Source organism: Salmo salar, unplaced genomic scaffold (assembly GCF_905237065.1).
Source record: "Salmo salar unplaced genomic scaffold, Ssal_v3.1, whole genome shotgun sequence".
NCBI classification, from domain to species: Eukaryota; Metazoa; Chordata; class Actinopteri; order Salmoniformes; family Salmonidae; genus Salmo; species Salmo salar.
In genome coordinates this window covers 58,475-73,153 of record NW_025548294.1, presented here as the reverse complement: position 1 = coordinate 73,153, position 14,679 = coordinate 58,475, and the positions used below count along the sequence as shown (strand labels likewise).

The following is a 14,679-nucleotide window of genomic DNA, read 5'->3' as shown; positions in this document are numbered from 1 at the left end:
AGCCTGTGTGTGTAGTGGCACAGCTTGATGACTGTGTTAGCCTGTGTTAGCCTGTGTTAGCCTGTGTGTGTAGTGGCACAGCTTGATGACTGTGTTAGCCTGTGTTAGCCTGTGTGTGTAGTGGCACAGCTTGATGACTGTGTTGTCCTCTCTCTGTGTGTGTGTGTGTGTGTGTGTGTGTGTGTGTGTGTGTGTGTGTGTGTGTGTGTGTGTGTGTGTGTGTGTGTGTGTGTGTGTGTGTGTGTGTGTGTGTGTGTGTGTGTGTGTGTGTGTGTGTGTGTGTGTGTGTGTGTGTGTGTGTGTGTGTGTGTGTGTGTGTGTGTGTGTGTGTGTGTGTGTGTGTGTGTGTGTGTGTGTGTGTGTGTGTGTGTGTGTGTGTGTGTGTGTGTGTGTGTGTGTGTGTGTGTGTGTGTGTGTGTGTGTGTGTGTGTGTGTGTTGTGTTCCTCAGATAATGAAGACTTCATAATGGATGGTTATTATGTATTTATTTATAGGGGACAACGAACATTAATCAACATCAATATTACAGTAATGCAACATCCATGTAAATGTACCTGGGTTAGCCAAATGCTAATTAGCAGCTCAGGACAATTAAACAGTCACAATACACATACTCACTAAAACAATACAAAATACAAACACATCCAATAATATATCGTTCTAACGACAACAACAACACTATCATCCACTGTCGTCTTCCATATGAGGAATCACGGATAATTCACTTGTGCGGGTTTGAGCCATGTTTTCAGTTTAAATGTAAAAATACATTCATCAGTGTGCAGCTTCTCTAGTCCAATGGGCATTGCATTCCAGTAAAGGGACAACACTGCCCCTGGATACTGCCCTGGTTACTGCCCCTGGATACTGCCCTGGTTACTGCCCTGGATACTGCCCTGGTTACTGACCTGGTTACTGCCCTGGTTACTGCCCTGGTTACTGCCCTGGTTTCTGCCCTGGTTACTACCCTGGTTTCTGCCCTGGTTACTGCCCTGGTTACTGCCCTGGTTACTGCCCCTGGTTACTGCCCTGGTTACTGCCCTGGATACTGCCCTGGTTACTGCCCTGGTTACTGCCCTGGTTACTGCCCCTGGTTACTGCCCTGGTTACTGCCCTGGTTACTGCCCTGGTTACTGCCCTGGTTTCTGCCCTGGGTACTACCCTGGTTACTGCCCTGGTTACTACCCTGGATACTGCCCTGGTTACTGCCCTGGTTACTGCCCTGGTTACTGCCCTGGTTACTGCCCTGGTTAGTACCCTGCTTACTATCCTGGTTACTGCCCCTGGATACTGCCCTGGTTACTGCCCTGCTTACTGCCCTGGTTACTGCCCTGGTTACTGCCCTGGATACTGCCCTGGTTACTGCCCTGGTTACTGCCCTGGTTACTACCCCTGGTTACTGCCCTGGTTACTACCCCTGGTTACTGCCCTGGTTACTGCCCTGGATACTGCCCTGGTTACCCTGGTTACCCTGGTTTCTGCCCTGGTTTCTGCCCTGGTTTCTGCCCTGGTTTCTGCCCTGGTTACTGCCCTGGTTACTACCCTGGATACTGCCCCTGGTTACTGCCCTGGTTACTGCCCCTGGAGGTGCTTTATGGGTGGAGGGGCCAAGGCCATGCAGGATCTTAAAGACTTGTATCTGCATAAAACTTATTAAAGCCATCCAGACTAACTAAATTATGTTTGTAAATGATATGACAATGGTGGTAACTGTTTGGTTTATTATAATTAAAAAAATCTTCAGTGTTTTGTTTTGTAGAGTGAATTCAATTGGTTTCAGAATAGATTTCTCCTGCTTGTGACCAGCATGTGAGGTAATATCTCCGATGTGAGAAGATCCCAGCGTGCAGGAGGCAGGGCCTCCAGAGGAAGGAACGGTCTGATCAACCTAAAGTTGGATAATCCAAAACTTTAACTGTGTTTATTAACCACCTTCTTCACATGTTTCTTAAAATGTCAAGTTGGAGTCCAAAATGACACCAAGATAGCTGTAACTCAGTTGGTAGGGCATGGTGTTTGCAACGCCAGGGTTGTGGGTTCGATTCCCACGGGGGGCCAGTACAAAAAATATATATATATATGTATGAAATGAAATGTATGCATTCACTACTGTAAGTCGCTCTGGATGAGAGCGTCTGCTAAATGACTAACATGTAAATGTAATACCTGAAGTTAGACACAGCGTTCAGATTCTCCTCCATTAACCAGAACAGCTGGTTGTGAAGAATCAATGGATTTCTTAGAGAAGTACATAAATACAGGTAATAATTAGTCATCCATTTAAAACGTGTATCAGAGCTGTATCGTCTGCACAACTAGTTGTCCATACCTGCACTACCTCAATAAGAGCTCTATTGTCTGCATGTTAACTTGTTAACAACTAGTTGTCTATTTTGTACATAAAGGACTGTATCGTCTGCATACATCTGCATGTTAACTTGTGGGCGAGCAAGTGGGAGATCACTGTGGTCTTGGTTGAAAATCTTTCAGTCAGTTTCCTGACAGAGTCAACAACAACAACAACAATAATAATAATACAATGTTAAACGGTGGTGGATATGAAATGGGAACCTTGAATTAGAATCCCATTGAACCTTTAATTATCACACGGTGAATTCACCAATGTGTAAGTCGCTCTGGATAAGAGCGTCTGCTAAATGACGTAAACATAAACGTAATTCGGGATGTTTTCAGCTCCTCTCCCTGTCAGTTTGTTGAGCTTTTCCCAAATCACCATTTCCTTTTTGCTTCATTGATCACTCTAAAAAAATAACTCTTGCTTTTTCGCTTTTTTAAAAATATATATTCCTTTCCACCTTATTTCTCAGTGATGTAAATATACATCTGATCAGCAGAAAGAGGGGAAGGGGTCAGTCACACTGCACGGCTGAAATTGTAATGAGAATACAAAATAGTATAAATGAATTATGAAGGAATGTGAAAAGAAGGGAGATTTAAATGAGAGTTGATATACATGCAGAGAGTCTGCTCTATATATTGTAGTAGTTCAGTGGTCGGGCAACAGCAGTGATGGCTGAACTGGGCCATCTGTGGTGGGATAACTGTGCCCTCGTGTGGCCAGACCAGTAACCTACAGATATCCCAGTCTCTCTCTGTGCCCTCGTGTGGTCAGACCAGTAACCTACAGATATCCCAGTCTCTCTCTGTGTCCTCGTGTGGTCAGACCAGTAACCTACAGATATCCCAGTCTCTCTCTGTGCCCTCGTGTGGTCAGACCAGTAACCTACAGATATCCCAGTCTCTCTCTGTGTCCTCGTGTGGTCAGACCAGTAACCTACAGATATCCCAGTCTCTCTCTGTGCCCTCGTGTGGTCAGACCAGTAACCTACAGATATCCCAGTCTCTCTCTGTGTCCTCGTGTGGTCAGACCAGTAACCTACAGATATCCCAGTCTCTCTCTGTGCCCTCGTGTGGTCAGACCAGTAACCTACAGATATCCCAGTCTCTCTCTGTGTCCTCGTGTGGTCAGACCAGTAACCTACAGATATCCCAGTCTCTCTCTGTGCCCTCGTGTGGTCAGACCAGTAACCTACAGATATCCCAGTCTCTCTCTGTGTCCTCGTGTGGTCAGACCAGTAACCTACAGATATCCCAGTCTCTCTCTGTGCCCTCGTGTGGTCAGACCAGTAACCTACAGATATCCCAGTCTCTCTCTGTGCCCTCGTGTGGTCAGACCAGTAACCTACAGATATCCCAGTCTCTCTCTGTGTCCTCGTGTGGTCAGACCAGTAACCTACAGATATCCCAGTCTCTCTCTGTGCCCTCGTGTGGTCAGACCAGTAACCTACAGATATCCCAGTCTCTCTCTGTGTCCTCGTGTGGTCAGACCAGTAACCTACAGATATCCCAGTCTCTCTCTGTGTCCTCGTGTGGTCAGACCAGTAACCTACAGATATCCCAGTCTCTCTCTGTGTCCTCGTGTGGCCAGACCAGTAACCTACAGATATCCCAGTCTCTCTCTGTGTCCTCGTGTGGTCAGACCAGTAACCTACAGATATCCCAGTCTCTCTCTCTCCAGTGGAATAATCCTGCTGTTATCAACTCTAGATAACCCTGTGATGGGGAATGGAACCCTGTGATGGGGAATGGAACCCTGTGGTGGGGAATGGAACCCTGTGGTGGGGAATGGAACCCTGTTGTGGGGAATGGAACCCTGTAACGGGGAATGGAACCCTGCGACGGGGAATGGAACCCTGTGACGGGGAATGGAACCCTGTGATGGGGAATGGAACCCTGTGATGGGGAATGGAACCCTGTTGTGGGGAATGGAACCCTGTGATGGGGAACGGAACACTGTGATGGGGAACGGAACACTGTGATGGGAAATGGAACCCTGTGACGGGGAATGGAACCCTGTGACGGGGAATGGAACCCTGCGACGGGGAATGGAACCCTGTGATGGGGAATAGAACCCTGCGATGGGGAATGGAACCCTGCGATGGGGAATGGAACCCTGCGATGGGGAATGGAATATAACAACTACAGATAGGGAATGGAACCCTGTGATTTGGAATAGAGCCCTGGGATGGGAATGGAACCCTGGGATGGGGAATGGAACCCTGGGATAGGGAATGGAACCCTGTGATAGGAAAAGGAACCCTGCGATGGGAAATGGAACCCTGCGATGGGGAATGGAACCCTGTGATGGGAAATGGAACCCTGCGATGGGGAATAGAACCCTGCATTGGGGAATGGAACCCTGCGATGGGGAATGGAACCCTGTGATGGGAAATGGAACCCTGCGATGGGGAATAGAACCCTGCGATGGGGAATGGAACCCTGCGATGGGGAATGGAACCCTGTGATGGGGAATAGAACCCTGCGATGGGGAATGGAACCCTGTGATGGGGAATAGAACCCTGCGATGGCGAATGGAACCCTGTGATGGGGAATGGAACCCTGCGATGGGGAATAGAACCCTGCGATGGGGAATGGAACCCTGCGATGGGGAATGGAACCCTGTGATTTGGAATAGAGCCCTGTGATTTGGAATGGAACCCTGGGATGGGAATGGAACCCTGTGATGGGGAATAGAACCCTGTGATGGGGAATGGAACCCTGTGATGGGGATCGGAACCCTGCGATGGGGAATAGAACCCTGTGATGAGGAATAGAACCCTGTGATGAGGAATAGAACCCTGCGATGGGGAATAGAACCCTGTGATGGGGAATGGAACCCTGCGATGGGGAACGGAACCCTGCGATGGGGAACGGAACCCTGCGATGGGGAACGGAACCCTGCGATGGGGAACGGAACCCTGCGATGGGGAATAGAACCCTGCGATGGGGAATAGAACCCTGCGATGGGGAATAGAACCCTGCGATGGGGAACGGAACCCTGCGATGGGGAACGGAATATTACAACTAAAACACATCAGTGTTATTTTGAAGGAGTAGAACTCTAAGGACCTGAACCACAGCCTTCATGGTTATTAACCCCCGAGAGTTGATTGACAAATGGAAGTATGAAAGTAGTTCCGTGTCCTACTCAAAAAAAGGGCTTAACTATGTGAAAGTATATACAGCTTTCTATATATACAGTTGGAATCAGAAGTTTACATGCACTTAGGTTGGAGTCATTAATTAAAAACTCGTTTTTCAACCACTCCACAAATTTCTTGTTAACAAACTATAGTTTTGGCAAGTCGGTTAGGACATCTACTTTGTGCACGACACAAGTAATTTTTCCAACAATTGTTTACAGACAGATTATTTCACTTATAATTCACTGTATCACAATTCCAGTGGGTCAGAAGTTTACATACACTAAGTTGACTGTGCCTTTAAACAGCTTGGAAAATGATGTCATGGCTTTAGCTTGGGGGGGTAACAGGCCAAGACATTAACAATACCCTGGCCTGGTGGAGGGGGGAGGGGGAGGGGGAGGAGCAAAGGGCAGACAAACTGGTGATAGATAATGATACCCCAGGGTTAGTTCTGGTGATAGATAATGATACCCCAGGGTTAGTTCTGGTGATAGATAATGTTACCCCAGGGTTAGTTCTGGTGATAGATAATGATACCCCAGGGTTAGTTCTGGTGATAGATAATGTTACCCCAGGGTTAGTTCTGGTGATAGATAATGATACCCCAGGGTTAGTTCTGGTCATAGATAATGATACCCCAGGGTTAGTTCTGGTGATAGATAATGTTACCCCAGGGTTAGTTCTGGTGATAGATAATGATAGATAATGATATCCCAGGGTTAGTTCTGGTGATAGATAATGTTACCCCAGGGTTAGTTCTGGTGATAGATAATGATACCCCAGGGTTAGTTCTGGTGATAGATAATGATACCCCAGGGTTAGTTCTGGTGATAGATAATGATAGATAATGATATCCCAGGGTTAGTTCTGGTGATAGATAATGTTACCCCAGGGTTAGTTCTGGTGATAGATAATGTTACCCCAGGGTTAGTTCTGGTGATAGATAATGATACCCCAGGGTTCGTTCTGGTGATAGATAATGATAGATAATGATACCCCAGGGTTCGTTCTGGTGATAGATAATGATACCCCAGGGTTAGTTCTGGTGATAGATAATGATACCCCAGGGTTCGTTCTGGTGATAGATAATGATAGATAATGATACCCCAGGGTTCGTTCTGGTGATAGATAATGATACCCCAGGGTTCGTTCTGGTGATAGATGTGTGCCCATCTCCTCTGTTCAGTCCTGGGAGGTTTCCATGCTAAATGTATGTGCATATTTATTTCACAGCAAGTCGTATTAGGATTTCAGACCCATCCAGGCAGTGAACATGAAAGGGGAGAGCATCATGCTGCAGCGGGTTTAACCCCTCAGAGGCCTGGGGGTCCCAGGGCCACAGTAATGAGGACAGTTAAGGGCTTTGTGTAGTACTACTAGCTAGTACTACTAGTTCAATACTACTAGCTAGTACTACCAGTCCAGTACTACTAGTCCAGTACTACTAGCTAGTACTACTAGTCCAATACTACTAGTCCAGTACTACTAGTCCAGTACAACTAGTCCAGTACAACTAGTCCAATACTACTAGCTAGTACTACTTGTCCAGTACTACTAGTCCAGTACTACCAGTCCAGTACTACTAGCTAGTACTACTAGTCCAATACTACTAGCTAGTACTACTAGTCCAGTACTACTAGTCCAATACTACCAGCTAGTACTACTAGTCCAGTACTACCAGTCCAGTACTACTAGTCCAGTACTACTAGTCCAATACTACTAGCTAGTACTACTAGTCCAGTACTACTAGTCCAGTACTACTAGTCCAGTACTACTAGCTAGTACTACTAGTCCAGTACTACTAGTCCAGTACTACTAGTCCAGTACTACTAGCTAGTACTACTAGTCCAATACTACCAGTCCAGTACTACTAGTCCAGTACTACTAGTCCAATACTACTAGCTAGTACTACCAGTCCAGTACTACTAGTCCAGTACTACTAGCTAGTACTACCAGTCCAGTACTACTAGTCCAGTACTACTAGTCCAATACTACTAGCTAGTACTACTAGTCCAGTACTACTAGTCCAATACTACTAGCTAGTACTACTAGTCCAGTACTACTAGCTAGTACTACTAGTCCAGTACTACTAGTCCAATACTACTAGCTAGTACTACTAGTCCAGTACTACTAGTCCAATACTACTAGCTAGTACTACTAGTCCAGTACTACTAGTCCAGTACTACTAGTCCAATACTACTAGCTAGTACTACTAGTCCAGTACTACTAGTCCAGTACTACTAGTCCAATACTACTAGTCCAGTACTACTAGCCCAGTACTACTAGTCCAATACTACTAGTCCAGTACTACTAGTCCAGTACTACTAGTCCAGTACTAACGGTCCAGTACTACTAGTCCAATACTACTAGTCCAGTACTACTAGTCCAGTACTACTAGTCCAATACTACTAGTCCAGTACTACTAGTCCAATACTACTAGCTAGTACTACTAGTCCAGTACTACTAGTCCAGTACTACTAGTCCAATACTACTAGTCCAGTACTACCAGTCCAGTACTACTAGTCCAATACTACCAGTCCAGTACTACTAGTCCAATACTACTAGTCCAGTACTACTAGTCCAGTACTACTAGTCCAATACTACTAGTCCAGTACTACCAGTCCAGTACTACTAGTCCAGTACTACTAGTCCAATACTACTAGTCCAGTACTACTAGTCCAGTACTACTAGTCCAATACTACTAGCTAGTACTACTAGTCCAGTACTACTAGTCCTCTCTACCACAGAGATCTCTCTCATCACTTCACCTCTGTCAAACACTATCACAGACTGACTGTCCTCTGCAATAACACTGATAATGGGATAATCCGAGCACTAGAGGGTGTAATGATGCTGATGAACAGACACTACCATAATCCTACCACTAGAGGGTGTAATGATGCTGATGAACAGACACTACCATAATCCTACCACTAGAGGGTGTAATGATGATCAGTCACTACCATAATCCTACCACTAGAGGGTGTAATGATGCTGATGAACAGACACTACCATAATCCTACCACTAGAGGGTGTAATGATACTGATGATGAAGACACTACCATAATCCTACCACTAGAGGGTGTAATGATGCTGATGATGAAGACACTACCATAATCCTACCACTAGAGGGTGTAATGATGCTGATGAACAGACACTACCATAATCCTACCACTAGAGGGTGTAATGATGAACAGACACTACCATAATCCTACCACTAGAGGGTGTAATGATGCTGATGAACAGACACTACCATAATCCTACCACTAGAGGGTGTAATGATACTGATGATGAAGACACTACCATAATCCTACCACTAGAGGGTGTAATGCTGCTGATGATGAAGACACTACCATAATCCTACCACTAGAGGGTGTAATGATGCTGATGATGAAGACACTACCATAATCCTACCACTAGAGGGTGTAATGATACTGATGATGAAGACACTACCATAATCCTACCACTAGAGGGTGTAATGATGCTGATGATGAAGACACTACCATAATCCTACCACTAGAGGGTGTAATGATGAACAGACACTACCATAATCCTACCACTAGAGGGTGTAATGATGCTGATGAACAGACACTACCATAATCCTACCACTAGAGGGTGTAATGATACTGAACAGACACTACCATAATCCTACCACTAGAGGGTGTAATGATGAACACACTACCATAATCCTACCACTAGAGGGTGTAATGATGCTGATGAACAGACACTACCATAATCCTACCACTAGAGGGTGTAATGATGCTGATGAACAGACACTACCATAATCCTACCACTAGAGGGTGTAATGATGAACACACTACCATAATCCTACCACTAGAGGGTGTAATGATACTGATGAACAGACACTACCATAATCCTACCACTAGAGGGTGTAATGATGAACAGACACTACCATAATCCTACCACTAGAGGGTGTAATGATACTGATCAGACACTACCATAATCCTACCACTAGAGGGTGTAATGATACTGATGAACAGACACTACCATAATCCCACCACTAGAGGGTGTAATGATACTGATGAACAGACACTACCATAATCCTACCACTAGAGGGTGTAATGATGCTGATGAACAGACACTACCATAATCCTACCACTAGAGGGTGTAATGATGATGAACAGACACTACCATAATCCTACCACTAGAGGGTGTAATGATGCTGATGAACAGACACTACCATAATCCTACCACTAGAGGGTGTAATGATACTGAACAGACACTACCATAATCCTACCACTAGAGGGTGTAATGATGCTGATGAACAGACACTACCATAATCCTACCACTAGAGGGTGTAATGATGCTGATGAACAGACACTACCATAATCCTACCACTAGAGGGTGTAATGATACTGAACAGACACTACCATAATCCCACCACTAGAGGGTGTAATGATACTGAACAGACACTACCATAATCCTACCACTAGAGGGTGTAATGATACTGATGATGAAGAAACTACCATAATCCTACCACTAGAGGGTGTAATGATACTGATGATCAGACACTACCATAATCCTACCACTAGAGGGTGTAATGATACTGATGATGAAGACACTACCATAATCCTACCACTAGAGGGTGTAATGATGATGAACAGACACTACCATAATCCTACCACTAGAGGGTGTAATGATGCTGATGAACAGACACTACCATAATCCTACCACTAGAGGGTGTAATGATGCTGATGAACAGACACTACCATAATCCTACCACTAGAGGGTGTAATGATGCTGATGATGAAGACACTACCATAATCCTACCACTAGAGGGTGTAATGATGATCAGTCACTACCATAATCCTACCACTAGAGGGTGTAATGATACTGATGATGAAGACACTACCATAATCCTACCACTAGAGGGTGTAATGATACTGATGAACAGACACTACCATAATCCTACCACTAGAGGGTGTAATGATGATGAAGACACTACCATAATCCTACCACTAGAGGGTGTAATGATGCTGATGAACAGACACTACCATAATCCTACCACTAGAGGGTGTAATGATGATCAGTCACTACCATAATCCTACCACTAGAGTGTGTAATGATACTGATGAACAGACACTACCATAATCCTACCACTAGAGGGTGTAATGATGATCAGTCACTACCATAATCCTACCACTAGAGTGTGTAATGATACTGATGAACAGACACTACCATAATCCTACCACTAGAGGGTGTAATGATGATCAGTCACTACCATAATCCTACCACTAGAGGGTGTAATGATGCTGATGAACAGACACTACCATAATCCTACCACTAGAGGGTGTAATGATACTGAACAGACACTACCATAATCCTACCACTAGAGGGTGTAATGATGCTGATGAACAGACACTACCGTAATCCTACCACTAGAGGGTGTAATGATACTGATGAACAGACACTACCATAATCCTACCACTAGAGGGTGTAATGATGATCAGTCACTACCATAATCCTACCACTAGAGGGTGTAATGATGAACAGACACTACCATAATCCCACCACTAGAGGGAGGAATGATGATGTCCAGCAGCATCAGAGATTAGTGTTGTATTATTCTGATCAGTCCAGCAGGGCTGTCCTCTCTAGTGGAATAAGATCTTTCCTCTCTAGTGGAATAAGATCTGTCCTCTCTAGTGGAATAAGGTCCGTCCTCTAGTGGATTAATGTCTGTCCTCTCTAGTGGAATAAGGTCTGTCCTCTCTAGTGGATTAAGGTCTGTCCTCTCTAGTGGAATAAGGTCTGTCCTCTAGTGGGATAAGGTCTGTCCTCTAGTGGAATAAGGTCTGTCCTCTCTAGTGTAATAAGGTCTGTCCTCTCAGATTGTTGGCCTGGGGTAGGATCAGATAGGGTTAAAGTAGTGGAATAAGGTCTGTCCTCTCTAGTGGAATAAGGTATATCCTCTCTAGTGGAATAAGGTCCGTCCACTAGTGGAATAAGGTCTGTCCTCTCTAGTGGAATAAGGTCTGTCTTCTCAGGTCGTTGGCCTGGGGTAGGATCAGATAGGGTTAAAGTAGTGGAATAAGGTCTGTCCTCTTTAGTGGAATAAGGTCTGTCCTCTTTAGTGGAATAAGGTCTGTCCTCTCTAGTGGATTAAGGTCTGTCCTCTAGTGGAATAAGGGCTGTCCTCTCTTGTGGAATAAGGTCTGTCCTCTAGTGGAATAAGGTCCGTCCTCTAGTGGAATAAGGTCCGTCCTCTCTAGTGGAATAAGGTCCGTCCTCTAGTGGAATAAGGTCTGTCCGCTCTAGTGGAATAAGGTCTGTCCTCTCTAGTGGAATAAGGTCTGTCCTCTCTAGTGGAATAAGGTCTGTCCTCTCTAGTGGAATAAGGTCTGTCCTCTCAGGTCGTTGGCCTGGGGTAGGATCAGATAGGGTTAAAGTAGTGGAATAAGGTCTGTCCTCTAGTGGAATAAGGTCTGTCCTCTAGTGGAATAAGGTCTGTCCACTAGTGGAATAAGGTCCGTCCACTAGTGGAATAAGGTCTGTCCTCTCTAGTGGAATAAGGTCTGTCCTCTCAGGTCGTTGGCCTGGGGTAGGATCAGATAGGGTTAAAGTAGTGGAATAAGGTCTGTCCTCTATTGAAATACGGTATGTCCTCTCAGGTCGTTGGCCTGGGGTAGGATCAGATAGGGTTAAAGTAGTGGAATAAGGTCTGTCCTCTATTGAAATACGGTATGTCCTCTCAGGTCGATGGCCTGGGGTAGGATCAGATAGGGTTAAAGTAGTGGAATAAGGTCTGTCCTCTATTGAAATACGGTATGTCCTCTCAGGTCGATGGCCTGGGGTAGGATCAGATAGGGTTAAAGTAGTGGAATAAGGTGGTGGGTTTTAATGAGGGTTAGTTGGTACCATCACGGCCACCTAATCATCCCCAGCTTCCAATTGGCTCATTCATTCCCCTCCTCCTCTCCCCTGTAACTATTCCCCAGGTCGTTGCTGTAAACGAGAACGTGTTCTCAGTCAACTTACCTGGTAAAATAAGGGTTAATTAAACCATTTAAATATATATTCTATTTTTTCCCGTTTCCCCCTTTGTCCTTCACAACGTTGAATGGATTTATACTATAGTTCAGTTGGTGGCGGTAATGCAGCATATTGGATGCCAACCGCCGTTAAAGTCCACCGAAGAAGAAGAACTTCCTGCTTGTTCTGCTCTGAGAGGAAGAGACGAAGCTGGACTCAAAACCTGTCTTCTCCAGTAGGGGGCGTTTTGTATGGAGATCAATGAGAGAGTGTCGAATTTGGTTAACAAAAAAAAAAAATGTAATGGATTATTTGCTACGTGTGGCTCGTTTAACCGAATAGACGTTTCGTAATGATTAGGTTGCTACGCGCGTATTGATAGAAGTAGGACACGTGACATCCCGGTAACTTTGAGTTAAAAAAAAAAAAAACCACTTGATATGGAAGTTGTGTCTGCTCGTCACTAGTTACCACAGCCACTAAGTCACCGGTCAAGATAATGGATCGTATGACGTCTACTTCCCAAGCGGTCCCACGAGCCTCGCAATGAATCGCATCTGGGTTTAGAAACGGATCTAAAAAAATAATGCAAAGGTCTGGGGGTTACAAAACACTGTGAAGCGCAAAGCCTTATTTTTATTTGCTAAACAATACAGATTTTTTTATACAATTTATTTTAAGAGACACTCAATTTCTGCTGATTCCAACTTCTGGAAGTCCCATGGCTATGCCCGCTCCGCTGGGGTCATTACAATGAGAAATACCTGTGGTGGTAATATTCTACACTCGGACTGTGACCCATTTTACATTTTAGTCATTTTAGCAGACGCTCTTATCCAGAGCGACTTACAGTAGTGAATGCATACATTTCATACATTTTTTTTTTTTCTTCTTCTCGTACTGGTCCCCCCCGTGGGAATCGAACCCACAACCCTGGTGTTTCAAACACCATGCTCTACCAACTGAGCCACACGGGACTGTAGACCCCACTTGGTTACTTTATTTATCTTGTGATTCCGTTACAACGACATTTTCCTCTTTACTGTAAACTTCTAAGGGGTACAACACCAAACATGAGAAGGATGAGTTGCTTGAAGTCTGTAGAGAAACGTATACTTCATTGGTTATCTAAAGTTCCCAATTCGTTATTATTGATAGGAGGGGACTTTAACATTACTATAGATAATTCATCTGATAGATGGCCAGGTAAGCCAGCCAATCAGAATTTGGGTTCAATACTTTTTTTTATGGAAAAGTTTGATCTTACTGATATATGGAGAGGGAGGTTTCCGGGCAACAGATCATTCGCTTGGAGTAACAAAACACGTTCCAGACGTAGTAACGACTACAGGATATTAGCCTTACTACTTGCACAAATAATTAAAGAAGTCCTGGATGCAATCATTGATGAAACACAGTCTGGCTTTATGAGGAACAGACATACTTCTAACAATATCAGACTAGTACTAGACTTGACTACTCAGACCTGATAACAGAGGATAGCTGCGTATTATTTTTATTGACTACTCAGACCTGATAACAGAGGATAGCTGCGTATTATTTGTATTGACTACTCAGACCTGATAACAGAGGATAGCTGCGTATTATTTGTATTGACTACTCAGACCTGATAACAGAGGATAGCTGCGTATTATTTGTATTGACTACTCAGACCTGATAACAGAGGATAGCTGCGTATTATTTGTATTGACTACTCAGACCTGATAACAGAGGATAGCTGCGTATTATTTTTATTGACTACTCAGACCTGATAACAGAGGATAGCTGCGTATTATTTTTATTGACTACTCAGACCTGATAACAGAGGATAGCTGCGTATTATTTGTATTGACTACTCAGACCTGATAACAGAGGATAGCTGCGTATTATTTGTATTGACTACTCAGACCTGATAACAGAGGATAGCTGCGTATTATTTGTATTGACTACTCAGACCTGATAACAGAGGATAGCTGCGTATTATTTGTATTGACTACTCAGACCTGATAACAGAGGATAGCTGCGTATTATTTTTGTAAAGCATTTGACACAGTGGAGCATCACTTCCTCTTCCACTCCCTTGAGAAATTTGGCTTTGGGTATTTTTTTTCTGTAAGGCTATAAAAACTCTCTATACGAATGATAACAGCTCTATCAAACTGAAACATGACACCTCAC

At 44.4% G+C, this 14,679-nt stretch overlaps 1 non-coding gene across 1 annotated transcript; it reads right to left on the bottom strand.

The window, feature by feature from the left end:
• Positions 1 to 13,405: 13,405 nt before the first annotated feature.
• On the bottom strand, positions 13,406 to 13,478 carry trnas-uga (transfer RNA serine (anticodon UGA)). Its single transcript has one exon. It is a non-coding gene; the product is annotated as a tRNA-Ser (tRNA).
• Between the last annotated feature and the right edge of the window lie 1,201 nt (positions 13,479 to 14,679).